The sequence below is a fragment of the Lissotriton helveticus genome, chromosome 4_1, assembly GCF_964261635.1.
Source record: "Lissotriton helveticus chromosome 4_1, aLisHel1.1, whole genome shotgun sequence".
Classification (NCBI taxonomy): domain Eukaryota; kingdom Metazoa; phylum Chordata; class Amphibia; order Caudata; family Salamandridae; genus Lissotriton; species Lissotriton helveticus.
The window spans coordinates 1,271,306,792-1,271,319,312 of record NC_136063.1 but is presented as its reverse complement, the minus strand read 5'-3'; the positions used below and the strand labels follow the sequence as shown (position 1 = coordinate 1,271,319,312).

At 43.9% G+C, this 12,521-nt stretch overlaps 1 protein-coding gene across 2 annotated transcripts in view; it reads left to right on the top strand.

Annotated features, from left to right (window-relative positions):
* Positions 1-12,521, top strand: part of ZNF407 (zinc finger protein 407) — a 1,826,025-nt gene that overhangs the window by 634,281 nt on the left and 1,179,223 nt on the right. The window lies entirely within an intron of this gene.

Sequence of the window (12,521 nt, the reverse complement as noted above, 5' to 3'; positions counted from 1 at the left end):
TACTCTTACTTACTGGGACTTTGCATTATTCTTTAGGTGTGCTGCACTTACTCACTGCAGCTCCCACTAAGGAGAATACCGGCCTGAACATGATGCTGCCAAGTCTAACATTAGTGAGACATCTGTGGTTTTCGTTGCAGGTGTGCCAGGTCATCTTAGCTTTATCTTCAGCAGAGAGGCCTGCCTTCTCGTGCAAGTAATGGGCGGCTTACCTTAGTTTCTGCGGGGAATTTGGTTCTACCTATATAAATACAGAAGACAATTAGAAGTTGCTATATTATTTTAGCTGCTTTCAGTTGCAGCACTTTTCTTAGCCCCTAGATCAGACAACTTGTTTGCCTGATGCATGATGGCGTGTTTTACTAAGGAGATTAAAAGAGAAATTATTCTTTACTCTTTTGCATACTCTGCTGTGATGCTGATTCTGTTTTTGAATCCATCTCAAGGAGTCACAAAGATGCCATTAGTCTGCCTTGCTACATATATGCTGATGGCATTTAGTTACGTCTGTTGTGCTTCCAGAGATATTCAGAAACTCTGCTAAAGCTCCCTTCCATAATATTGATATTAACAGACCTTTTAGGGTTTACAGTTTCTCCAGTTGAGGGCAAATTATGATTCTTTACCTTAGGTCACAAAAAGTGTGAGACTCAACATTAGGAAACTTGTTTCAAAGATTTTCTTACTTGAAGACTGTCACAAGATGATAAACAGTGGTATAACAAAAGGATTGATGGTAAAGGCACCCAAGTGAGATTTTTTTACAAAGTCATCAGTATGGGTTGCACTTAGCCCTCCACTGCCTCTGGAAATACCACCTTTGGTTTTCTTGCCTGTGCATGCCTCCATCTTCTCCTTAGCAATGAGCAGTCTTCTTACATTCAGGCTCCTCTCTTCTTGTGAAAAGCATATGTACTACAGATCTTCCTCACTGGTTCAAGATATCACTGTCACGCTGAATCTGCCCTTCACTATTTTGAGGTGATGGGGAAATGACTGGGAGGCCTATTGGCATATACAGCATATCAGGCACATGCTACTTGGGTTAACCTTCTCCCATGCTTAAATCAAAAAACACTATGCTTAGGCTCACAGCATTTTCCCATCTTATGAGCTGATGGCATTACTTAAGTTAAATCTACTACTAGTAGGCTGTCATGTGTAACTAATCTGAGACATAAGAATATGGATGACCTAAAATAGTAATCTTGATTTTGTTAGCAGAACTGCATGCAGTAAGGTTGCGTTCTTAGACATTCCTTATCACAGCATGTGTGGAAGTGTATATCGGCGTGCTTACTCTCACTGATGTAATCTACACATGAAATGTCCGGGATAATAATAATGAAGGTGTGATTTCCTTTCTATTATACAAAAATAGAAATTACCGGTCCTCTATGTGTTGCTGTACTAGTGATTGAGAAAACAGGACTCATGCAAAAAGTGAAAGAGTTACCTCCACTTCCTCTCGGATGACAGAGAGAGGTACCGACGGACAGAGCGGGGCCTCATATTCCCGAGCGGTTGCCGGGTGAGGTGAGGCTATCTCCCACGCAAAGCGGGGATTAAAGACATAATTTACATCTTCCTTGTGAACATTGGGGCTCCAAGTTCCTGGTAGATATAAGTTTCTCTATATAATATAACACCAAATATTTTGTTATTCTTTCTGTTAGTATTTTGCACTTTCACGTATTTCATGTTGCAGTAGCTTATTAATATCTAGGTCCTGACGAAAGCCGGATAGACTTCCAATTTGGCTGAAACATGTTGACCGTCCTGCACAGCGCCACAGTGTAGTTATATATTCAGGCTACCTGGCGTGGTTTTAACCTTGACACTTAGACAATCCTCATTAAATATATTTTTTGTCTGAGTCGTTAATTTTATTTTTCCTTCACCACAGCACTGCACTACACACCTTTAGCACTACCCTCTGAGTAACATTCTGGCTAGAGTTTCTACTCCACATCCATATCCGCACCATCATTTGATGGCTTGGGTGGCTGGTTGGATGGATTAGCAAATCCCATATGATGAGACTCCGCCAGAAGGGTGGGCTGATGGGAATATCTCAGCCAGTTGTAACTCTTTCACTTTTGACATGAGTCCTGTTTTCTCAATCACTAGTACAGCAACACATAGAGGACCGGTCATTTCTATTTTTGTATAATGGTTATGATGTAGGGAAGTGAAATGACAGGTCACTAAATATATTCCCTTGACCCCCTTAAAAATTCTTTTTATTGTGATTTCCTTTCTACCTATGGGTCTTCTTGCTATTTTGGGATGGTATTGAGCAAACTAACCGTACCACACCATCACCTTCATGTTGTAATAGCCTTGTCTCTGTAGAATTAGCTTACTTATTGTACCCCCTTACCTGCGATCCCATTTGTTTATTGCACGTGCTTCTTTCTCATTAATCATGAAGGGATTCACAAGTTTCCATCTGCAGTATCAGTATCGATTCACTCTGGCTTGCAAAGACGAGAGGAACACAGGCCCTTTTAATAGTCTGTTGAATATCACTGTTCCTGGATAGTCTGAGATCTATTTGCCACACTTTTGTCAGTATATGTGACAATGTAACTCATTTGCACACATTGATCCATGCTGCGTTACTACCCTCTAAAGTATGGACCACTTTGTCTGTTAAGTCTCACTCTGATCAATTACAGGAGTCTCTTCGGGCATCCAGAAGACCTGGTTCAAAGAGACAAGCAGCATGTGAAACCCAAGCAAGGAGAAGACACCAAGTTGACACCATGGTGTGTGTGGGTTGGGGGAAGGGTTGGGTTGGGTGCAGGGGGTTTCAAAATGTGTAAGTTATGGCGATGGGAGCACACCTGCCCGGTGTGTTGTTTTTTTTTTTCCAAGTTTATTTTTATTATGTTTTCGGAACTCCGATGAGGATCACATAAATCTCGCTGTACATATTTGCACTAAAATACAGATAAAATAAATATACCAAAAATACTATTTTGTACTCAAAAATACATAGAAACTATTCAGGCAATAGGTCCAACAATCACAACAGAAGTGTTCAAGATTTAAAGTTGCATGTAAACAGTTTCCCATGTCCGGCAAGGTATTGCACCCAAAGGAACATAAAGTGGCTATCGTGCCCTTTGTGCAAAATGTGCAAACAACTATATAAAATATAAGCAAGGTCCGATGCACACAACAAGTGAGTGTGATATGAATGATCACCAACAAGTAACAAGGATGGAGTCTCACAGATGTGTTCTTATTGTGTCGTTTTATTGGAATACATATATTAGGAACATGAGACCAGACGACACGTGTTTCGTCAAGAAGGGTGATAACCCGTGACTCTTCAGGGCTGTAAAATAGTCATGAAGGGCGGGGTCGAGGGACCGGTGATATTTCCAACCGGGTCAGGTATTTCACAAAATGTGAACGTACTCAAAGGTACGTGTTGTGTGTCCCAATTTGGACAATGTCGAAAAATCCAGTAAGCTGTGCTGGCGGCGTATAATGCAGTCTTTGGTTGCCGTGGTAGTTTTAAAGCTGGGGTTCGCAGGAGTTACGGGTAACGTTGATAGCAAGTCTCGCCGGGTGCGGAGAAGACGGCAGGGAAGGAATTCCTCCACCCCTGACTTTCAGAGTTTAGGGTTCTCTCTGATCCAGTTGCACCAACCACAAACTAACATTTCTCTTGACCCAACCACTACCTGTTGTGCGCCAATTTAATTCTGAATACTCACAAACCCCTCGCAGAACTTTAACTATATAAAGAACGCATTATATAGGAATACGTCACTGCCCGGTGTGTTTTTGAACTTCAAGTAAGCATGGCATGGGAAAAGTAGGCAAGTAAGATATCAGGCAACATGGAAAGGCTTGCTATTTAAAACAAAAAATACAGAAAACACTTTGATTTCTGTGTGTGACTTCGAAAGAATTGTTGAAGCAGAGCCTCTCTACTGCAAAAACCAAACACCGCAATAAATGGGTAAAAAGTGGATATGTGATGGGGCAAGCAGAGTCCATTCCGCACCCAGTCAACTGAACTACAGGTTTACCCCCCCCCCCGCTCCGCCCTCCTTCCACCCAGCGATTGTTACACATTGCCAAATGAGATCGCACGAGACCCAACTTTTAGGTTTTTGGTTAGAGATTGCAATAATTTCAGGCCGTATTTTATTTACATTTTTCATATCCAAAATTAAACTTTTCAATCACCGCATAATTAGGTATTTTACGTGATTTTACAGTATTCCCTGTGTTTTTAACAGTCAGCTAGACTTTGACTCACCTAACCGCTCTACTACGCCAGCAAATAACTTCTGTGAGCTCATGGTTGGCCGGTACCCAAATCACCCCTTCCCTTCTCTGTGTTATTGCTCGCTCAAAAATCCCTGTGCTTCTCTTAAAAATACTGTTTACGTGAAATAGCAGATCTTTCTCAGTTAGAAAGGCCTTCTCACCCCAGTGTTCACTCCTCAGGCACCCCCACCACCCATCGGAGGTGCTGCCTTTGCAGCCAAGATATGCCTTTTGTCCCCTGGCACAGACTTCAGTGTCCAACTCCCAAAGGGCCAGTGTCCCAAAACTCCAATGCACCTGTGTGAGGCTGGGCTAGGGGCTGCATATGTGGCCATCGAACTCATTCAATTGCTGCTTCTCTACCGAATGCTGCAAGCACCCCCAACACTAATCTAGTGAGTGTATTACTTAGTCATTGTGCAAGGGTGACCCTGAAAAGTCCCTGCCAACCTTGAACTCACCACATCCCAATGCGATAAAAGGCAACTGGAATTCTTGACAAAACCTGAAAGGCAAAGGAAAGTTAGGAAAACCACACAAACAAATACAGGAGCAACGTTAGATCAAAACAGGCCTCTTCCGAGACTGAAAAAACATGTCCTCTCTCAGCAACTCTCAGAAGATGGCAGGGTAAGAAACGCTTATAAACAAAAAAAGAGTGTCTTAAGAAATAGGTTTTGCCACAGTAGGGAACAACAAACTCAAGCTTATGAGACGACCACACTGGGACGTTTAAAGAAAGCCCTCACTCACCACCTAGTGATGACATGCTTCATCATCGGGCTCCACCAAAGAGACAGAGTGTCTCTTTGGTGTGCTACAACGCCAGATCTACTGCGGAGCGGGATAGTGAGTTAAGGGCGTGTTTTGCAAGATTAAGCTAGTGAGTGATGGGGGTATAAAAAAGTCAGTAGTGTATCACAAGGAAATTTTTATTCTATGACCACTAAAGACAATAATTAAAATTATGTGTATGGAAGCAGTCCACATTAAGTTGAGTGGAGGATTCCTATGCATCAGTCGACATGTTTCTTGCCATCGAAACGGTGTGATTTTACCCGGCAATTCTTCAGGACTAAAAGTGTTCTCTACCCTGATGGTATGGACGGGCTAAGGCCCACCCTTACCTAGTGGCGTGAAAGTGAAAATTAAACAAAATGGTGAAAAGTGCCAAAATTTAGGAAGAATAAATGGCTTCCTAATAACTCCTGGTTTAGGAGGCTTCGATTTAGTGGTTTCTGCACCTGGAAAGGAAAAACGGGGGGGGGGACATAGACATACATATAAGACATAACAAACATTTAGTAGTGATACTGAATGTTGCTGTAGGTCTATGGTGCTCCATTCAGTGGCAAAGAGACAGTTGTGGTAGAATAGCGTTATTTTTATCACCACCTTTTGTCCCTGGGTACATAGCTGTTAACATTGGGGAGTGCTGTGCACTGTGCGTGATCTGAGCTACGTATGACTGTGATTAAAAACATGAAGGAAGACTTCAAGTTTAGCGATCAAGTTAATGGTCACAGTTCGAACGCAACAGGTAAGTAAAATTAATTAAAATGTCTCACTTTTCTGGTGTTAAAATAAATCACCATGGATCTCAGGAGGGGGGTGCGAGCGTATTCGGCACACCCTGTTCAGTGTCGAAATCAAAGAAAAGACATGACATAACTGTAAATACGAGTGAACACTCGTAGCCAGGTCAGTACTTAGCTTTGTGGTTAAGGTCACATGGATCTGGAGGATTTACTCACGCCCTTGACGCTCGGCACCCTCAGTCTACCTGCATCGCCCTCGGACTGGACCCTAAAGATGTCCGGGCGGCGTACGGTAGCCGTTTATGTTAGTGAAACAGCGAGGCAGTGAATGCTTCCGGGTGGGCGTGGCCTGTAGCAATGCCTCGTCACGGATTGTATCGGCCTATCAGAATACAGGGAGGCTAGTGACGCTGGGGTCACGTGAGCGGGACTGGCTGAAAGGAGGTTGCTAGGTGACGGCAAGTAAACGCGAAGAGGGTGCTTCTAGACGAGCTTAGAGATTATGTCAAGCTCCGCAGGAGTTGTTTATCATGTGAAATATATTGGCAATTAAGTTCTGTTTCCAGTAATGTAGAGGAAGCGCGATTGTGTTAAAGAAGCACAGAAGTATTAATCATGCTCGTATTGACCCTTTCGTAATACATAAGGACTACTGCTTACACAATAAGGAACGCTAGTTATCATGTTAGGCTATGGGTGACGTGGAGCATGCACTGCACTAAACTTCAAAAATAAGGGGTGATTAAAAGAACTCCATTGACCAATATCGGACTAGCTAATTTATTTGATCACAGTATTCCAGGGGATATCGTCGTTCAAGCCGTTGAGGTGTGTCCCCAGTCTGTAAACCCACCTCTGTTCTTTCTCAAAGAGGCGATTGATCATGTCATTGCCGCTATTGTTCAACATTTGAATAGCAGCAATGACATGATCAATCGCCTCTTTGAGAAAGAACAGAGGTGGGTCTACAGACTGGAGACACACCTCAACGGTTTGAACGACGATATCCCCTGGAATACTGTGATCAAATAAATTAGCTAGTCCGATATTGGTCAATGGAGTTCTTTTAATCACCCCTTATTTTTGAAGTTTAGCGCAGTGCATGCTCCACGTCACCCATAGCCTAACATGATAACTAGCGTTCCTTATTGTGTAAGCAGTAGTCCTTATGGATTACGAAAGGGTCAATACGAGCATGATTAATACTTCTGTGCTTCTTTAACACAATCGCGCTTCCTCTACATTACTGGAAACAGAACTTAATTGCCAAAATATTTCACATGATAAACAACTCCTGCGGAGCCTGACATAATCTCTAAGCTCGTCTAGAAGCACCCTCTTCGCATTTACTTGCCGTCACCTAGCAACCTCCTTTCAGCCAGTCCCGCTCACGTGACCCCAGCGTCACTAGCCTCCCTGTATTCTGATAGGCCGATACAATCCGTGACGAGGCATCGCTCCAGGCCACGCCCACCCGGAAGCATTCGCTGCCTCGCTGTTTCACTAACATAAACGGCTACCGTACGCCGCCCGGACATCTTCAGGGTCCAGTCCGAGGGCGATGCAGGTAGACTGAGGGTGCCGAGCATCAAGGGCGTGAGTAAATCCTCCAGATCCATGTGACCTTAACCACAAAGCTAAGTACTGACCTTGCTACGAGTGTTCACTCGTATTTACAGTTATGTCATGTCTTTTCTTTGATTTCGACACTGAACAGGGTGTGCCGAATACGCTCCCACCCCCCTCCTGAGATCCATGATGATTTATATTAACACCAGAAAAGTGAGACATTTTAATTCATTTTACTTACCTGTTGCGATCGAACTGTGACCATTAACTTGATCGCTAACCATGAAGTCTTCCTTCATGTTTTTAATCACAGTCATACGTAGCTCAGATCACGCATAATGCACAGCACTCCCCAATGTTAACAGCTATGTACCCAGGGACAAAAGGTGGTGATAAAAATAACACTATTCTACCACAACTGTCTCTTTGCCACTGAATGGAGCACCATAGACCTACAGCAAAATTCAGTATCACTACTAAATGTTTGTTATGTCTTATATGTATGTCTATGTCCCCCCCGTTTTTCCTTTCCAGGTGCAGAAACCACTAAATCGAAGCCTCCTAAACCAGGAGTTATTAGGAAGCCATTTATTCTTCCTAAATTTTTGCACTTTTCACCATTTTGTTTAATTTTCACTTTCACGCCCCTAGGTAAGGGTGGGCCTTAGCGCGTCCATACCACCAGGGTATAGAACACTTTTAGTCCTGAAGAATTACCGGGTAAAATCACACCGTTTCGATGGCAAGAAACATGTCGACTGATGCATAGGAATCCTCCACTCAACTTAATGTGGACTGCTTCCATACACATAATTTTAATTATTGTCTTTAGTGGTCATAGAATAAAAATGTCCTTGTGATACACTACTGACTTTTTTATACCCCCATCACTCACTAGCTTAATCTTGCACAACACGCCCTTAACTCACTATCCCGCTCCACAGTAAATCTGGCGTTGTAGCACACCAAAGAGACACTCGGTCTCTTTGGTGGAGCCCGATGATGAAGCATGTCATCACTAGGTGGTGAGTGAGGGCTTTCTTTAAACGTCCCAGTGTGGTCGTCTCATAAGCTTGAGTTTGTTGCTCCCTACTGTGGCAAAACCTATTTCTTAACCCCTTCCACGCTCATGACGAGCTGGGCTCGTCATGAGGTAGCCTCGCACGCTCATGACGAGCCCAGCTCGTCACGTAACATGCGGTTCCGCAAATCTCAGCGTGCGAGCGGAATTCCGCCCGCACGCATGCGGTTAAGACACTCTTTTTTTGTTTATAAATGAATTACCGGGGATTAAGAGTGTCACACGACTCTCCCTACCTCTCTCTTTGTTGAAGTGTAGGGTAAGAAACGCAACAGCGGTGCGATGATGGGTTGTCCCCTGGGCAATATGCAGAGATGAAGGAAAAGGCCGTGCCCTGATCTCGCCCACTTTTAATGCCGCAATCCGCCACCCTGACCATTGCTCTGCTGTAATCGTGAGATCAGCGATATTGCAAGGGCTACGATACTGCTATACTGTGGGCCACGCCACCATCAGCAAGGTTTCCATGTGGCCCGCCATATTGGAATGGTGTCTGGTCCCACCGTAGCCACACATACCTGTCGCCCACCCCCATTCAAGTCGGGCCTTGTGTCAAATGAGCTAGATATGGAGCAGCATTCTTCACAGACTGTATCATTGTGAGCATTTAGGCACTTATTGTCCCCATAGCGAGTGGGAGTGTCCACATTGTATTATTACATTTAAAGATCTAGCGTGGCTTGACTGACACGACTTAACTTCATAGTAAACCAGCGACAAAAATGATATTCTGAAGTGGTAACATAACTTGAGTCACCAGGCAGTTTGTGTGCCCTTATAAAGGCTGGACATTGGTACACGCGTTTTTATTTTACTCCTACTTTCTTTGCATTTTGACATCTCAGTGTCTAATTCACAAACATTTTGAATTTAACCTTCTCACCAGGGATCTTGACTTTTCTGATTTTTTTTTTTTGATTTTTTTTTATAACGGCTGTTATTCTCATTTCCATCCATACTTTAATTGCAGAGTGAAGCTTAGACTATTTTGTCTAAGGCATGCAACGAAGCTACTTCTGTTTTTATCAACCTCACCTATACAAGCTAATTTTTTAGGTTTCTCAGCTTTGAACCGGCCTCAAAAAGCATTTTTGAAACAACGTGGATGTTTTTAATTGTATGGTATCAGGAATAATTGGTGCTAAATGTGTCTGCCAGGATAAATATGCACATTTGTTGTTGTCTCTGCCCTTTAAAGCCCTGCATTTCAGTGGCTTCTTCCTGCACGCAAAGTCACGTCAGACATGTTCCCCGGCTTTTGATGCGTGGATGTCTCCTGTCACCCGAGATCATGTTTCTGCTCCTGAGCCGGGGCTATCGAAACTGAACTCGCCTGCTTTGCTGCAGGTCAGCTTTCATGGACAATTAGTGTTGTAACAGCACTTCGGTCACAACTTGTCGCGAATGTTTATCACGGAGGCATCATCCCGCAGTAGATCAGTAATGATCAGTTAGTCCCGTGTCTCGTGAAGCATCTCATGTTAGCCTTTTCTTTGATGCGCATCAGGCGAGCGCTCCATAAGGCCACGTCTGTTGCTTCTCCGCGGTTATCTTCGAGAGGCCCTAGGCCCTTCGAATGCACTGCGCTTTTTCTCCCCCCTCTCCCTTTTGCTCATCTTGTTCCATCTTGTCCCCTCTCAGTAACTGTCAGAGGCCCCGTCAGGCCAGGCTCTGACAAGAATGAAAAGAGCTATCTTCCCGCTGTTGGGCTCTGTGTCAGTATCGACAAGTTGCACGTGTTTGACACTGCATGAGGTGACTGGTTGGAGCAGTATGCAGAAGTAAGCCAATAAATCTTCCTTGTCACTCCACTTATTGCTGCTTGATTGTTCGTTTTTTTTCTCTCCAACTGCCACCCCAATCGCCATGGAAACGAATGCTCTCTCCAAAGCCTTTTCTTTGGATAGGTGCCCCGTCCTGTCTCTGGCTGTTCCTGGCTACATCTTGCCCAGTATTTTACAGCTGTCAATGCCTTCATTACTGGATTGATATGTTGCTCTTTCCTTCAGCTATCGAGTTTGTGTTTGCCTCAAGAGTGGCCTGTGCCTGCCTGAAGGCTTTGCTTTCTTTGTTTACTTTCTGTCTCTCTCCACTGTTGCCCCACCTATATGCTAAGAGATTTTTTTTTTTACATTTGGGTAAGGTTACTTTTAAGCCTTCAAGAAAATGTCCGATAAATGCTGTTCGCACCAAATCTGCATCCTTTTCCTATTATGTGAGTTCTTTCAAGCAGTCTTAGAAAGTAGCCAAAATATAACCTTTAACCTTTTGTTTCTAAAAATGGCTTCAACGAAAGGTTGACTATTAAAATCGACTACTTCCGGGCTTTTCAAATCTGATTGAGAAGAAAGAATCAAAATGATATTGAAGTGACCCCAGTTTTGTAAGTGGTGGTCGCAATTTAGTATTTTATCTATGTGTGCGTGTCTGCAATTGTTAGTGAAAAAAAAGTCCACATTCTGTAGGGATTAAAAGGTATTTTCCCCCGGCTGCCCTAGGTTTCGTCAAGAAAATTCTCAATGAACTCAGTGAATAAACTGAAAAAAATCTTGTCACTATTCAGTATTGACAGTTGACCAACTAAAGTAATATTGTGCGGTGTGTCCCAACTGTTCTGATCACAGAGAAAAATAATTTTCACTAGACGTTTTGAAAACTCGCAGTACACATAGCCAACAAGGTAGCTCAGGCGTTCGGTGAATTTATTTCATTGTGCACTGATCATGCGTCGCTTGAAAATTAAAATGACTTTGTTTCAGGAAAAGCTATGCATTTTTGAATTGCACCCAGTAATCTGAACGTGCTAACTGCTCACGTGTACATTATGCCTACCCATGTATGTGAGGCACAGTTTATATTCAGCATAGTCTGGGGACACAGGGTTTAAGGCTGGGTCTCCTACATGCATTGATGAGGTGCTAAGAAATTTGGCACGTACGATGGCTGTCGCACAGGGGTTTACGCAACACCAGGGGCTGTATTACAGTAAGTGCCCCGGGGGTGCAAAAGGTGTTTGCAACCGCTTTGCGAGCCCCCGGGGCATTTTGGTATTGCAGAAGGGGGCGCAGATGCTTGTGCCTCCCCTTTACTAATACCGAAAGTGCTGGTGCACTTTAAGCGCCACTGCTACCTTCAGGGGGTGTTACCTCATTTGCATAAGGGCATGCCCTATGCTAATGAGGGAATTCCTTTGACTCTGTGCCTGCGCCATATTACAGACATGGGCGCAGAGTCAAAGAAGCTCTCAGGGGGTGCACTCACAGTGGCTAACAGGTGACGCTCTGTGAGTGCGACCCCCGTGAGCAGCCCTCTGGAGGGGGAGAGGGGGTCCTTTGGACAACCAGACTTCCCCTTGAAGTTGGGTGCAGTCACTGACTGAACCCACCTGCAAAAGGATCTCTAATCCCCTTCAAAAGTGCAAACGGATTGCCGCCGGGACTGTGGAAACACAGAGCAGCTGTGCCGTATTTTCACATGAATTTGCTGCCCCTAGGGCAGTTCATTCATCGTAATAGGGCACATTTTCATTTTTTGTACCTGGAGCACCTTTTAAAAGGCTATTAATTTAAAATGTGTGCGCTGCAAGAGACCAACATTATCTGCCGAACGTACTACCATCCTGTATTTCCACACTTATCCCAACAAAAACGGCACCCAACATGCAATGCCTGATCTGCTCATCCCTGGGAGAGTAAAGCCCACTAATTCAGCGATGGTCTGTCGTCAGGTTTTCATGACTGTCCATCATTAATGATGGTTGCTAAATATGAACTTGTTTATTCGAACTGCCTTTTTCGCACCAAACCTGTCTTCGGTACAGTCATCTGCATGCAACAAGCTTCAGGAGTGCATAACAGACCATGTTCTTAAACTTTCAGTGCTGATTACTCAGAGTCTTTTACAATATTCAGCCTATCAATGGGCACGAAGATGGAACCTGTGGAATCGCGGCCCTAGAATTATCAGAGGTTAAAAGGTGGTCAGAGATGGTGCACACAAATGTTGGTTCTGACTATATACTCAGGGATCAAAGCAGGTAA